The 2158-nt window shown below is 47.8% G+C and overlaps 1 pseudogene; it reads left to right on the plus strand.

Annotated features, from left to right (window-relative positions):
* Positions 1-446: 446 nt before the first annotated feature.
* Positions 447-698, plus strand: LOC132501965 (cytochrome c oxidase subunit 7B, mitochondrial-like; annotated as a pseudogene).
* The last annotated feature ends 1460 nt before the right edge of the window (positions 699-2158 follow it).

The following is a 2158-nucleotide window of genomic DNA, read 5'->3' on the forward strand; positions in this document are numbered from 1 at the left end:
CGTTTGGAAAGGCATCTTGAGTGGAGAGTGTGTCCCAGCTTGGCCATTGGGAGACTCAAGTTCTAAAGCACAGCTCTACCTACAACCTGTGAGAACTCAACAGGAAAGTGGGAAAGATTTGTCTTTTGTGTTTTAATTCTCAAAACTTAGCCCAGTGTAGGAACTCAATAAAGCAAAGAGCGGGGGAGAGAGAGCCGGGGACAGAGGGAAAAATCTGCTGGCCTCCCTCATGAACTTTCTGTGGCGACCCCACAGGGAGAAGTGGGGAAGACGCTTTGTGAACTAAACACTGCTATGTAAGTTCAAAAGTTTTGTGGGATAAAAGTTAGCCTCTAATTGGAAGTTTAGCAAAAAGTCTGACAGTCTCGTTTTCAGAACTCTTTGCAAGGGTACTTGACGTGAAGGTGCAAAAAACTAGCAGCCGCCGTTGCTGCAGTGCTGTCTTCAGCTCCACAATGTTTCCTCTGGCCAAAAATGCACTAAGTTGCCTCTGAGTTCAAAGCATTCAGCAAACAATGGCAAGGCAGAGCCACCGGAAGCAGGCACCTGATTTCCATGACAAATATGGTAACGCTGTATTAGCTAATGGAGCCACTTTCTGTGTTGCCGGATGGGCATAAACAGCAACACAAACTGGAACAGCATGGAACCTGTCCCCTGTTGGTAGAGTTGCCCCAAAGGGATGGAGAGATCAGTAATCATCCCTGCTGGTTTAATCCTGAATTGTTTCAAAACCAACTCATAACGGATGCCAAGTAAAAGCACTCTGTACCCATTACAATATGGCATGATTGAAGATTTAAAAAATAAAAGTTTGACAGTCTCTTCTGGAAGGATCCACACAGGATTTTCCTGCATGGAACAAGACCCAGTTTACATAGCCCATGTGCTGGGTCACGGCCCCCCCTTCTTTGGAACATGAGGGGTTGATTCCCTTGGGTGTCCTGGGGCCAGGCTCTACTGAGAAGTAAACACCTTGGTGGTACCACATGTTCATGGGTCCCCGCTTACACTGTGTCAGGAATAAATGGAGCTGGTGGCACAGGAATGCCATCCAGGATGGGACTGTGACCAGGAGGGAGGGAAGGGGAAGATACGGGCTGGCAGTGGGTTGCGATACCAGGCCAGGGGTTACCCACGGCCAACTGCACTCAGGGCTTCAGTGCATCTTTAAAGAGAAACATGTTCTTAACCATTTGTTGGGTTTGGGGCAGTACAGTGGGGTAGACAAGAGAACAGGTTCTACAACCAGACTGCCTAAGTTCCAAACGCGGCTTTGTTTCTTTCTAGCTCTAAACCTGGATGGGTCTCGTAACTTCTCGATGGACACGGGGATGATGGTAGTATCTGCCTTGTCAGCTTGTTGAGAAGGCCCTGGGGCTGGTCACAGCCCCAGACCAAGTGCTTGGTCATTATTTGCTCTCCTGGAGACGCCTCCCAGGTGTGCCCAGGTCAAACACTTGAATCAAAATCGAATAATTATGGTAAAAGAGGCATTGGTCAAGTGATAGGCATGTTCACAATGTCTCCTTCAGCCACATATATCTCAGTCTTCACCACACCACCACGAGGAAGGAGTATTTTGCTTGTCACAGACACGAAAACTGAGGTCATATCTGGTGTTCAAGGTGGCATCACTCATAAGCACACCAGTCTTGGGTCCACTCAGACCTGCTTCTTGGAAAACAGCACAAGCAAGGGCTGTGTTTGCCCACACAGATCTCATCACCACCAGAAGGATCTGTGCAGACAACATGGTAGTTTCTGAAGCAGACCTGAGTCTGACTTCAGCAGCAGGTGGGAAACAAAATACAGGTGGTCCTCTGTACCCACAGATACTGTGCTACACCATTTTATATAAGGGACTTGAGCATCCACAGATTTGGGGATCCTCAGGGATTCCTGAAACCAATGCTCCACAGACACTGAGGGACAACTATGGTCAGTAGCTGCAGATGGAACATTCTCCCATAATCACAGAGGCAGGTCACAAGGCATGGAAGCTACAGGCAGGGACCTCTGAGGCAGAGGAATTTTAAACTGTTGCTCCTAATCTTTAATGAAAGATAAAAGCTGAAGACTCAAAGATCCTCTGTTTGAAAATGCCCTTCAGGCTTTGCCCAACTGAATGGGGAAAATACCCAGCTCAAAACCTTAG

Source organism: Mesoplodon densirostris, chromosome 14 (assembly GCF_025265405.1).
Source record: "Mesoplodon densirostris isolate mMesDen1 chromosome 14, mMesDen1 primary haplotype, whole genome shotgun sequence".
Taxonomy (NCBI): Eukaryota; Metazoa; Chordata; class Mammalia; order Artiodactyla; family Ziphiidae; genus Mesoplodon; species Mesoplodon densirostris.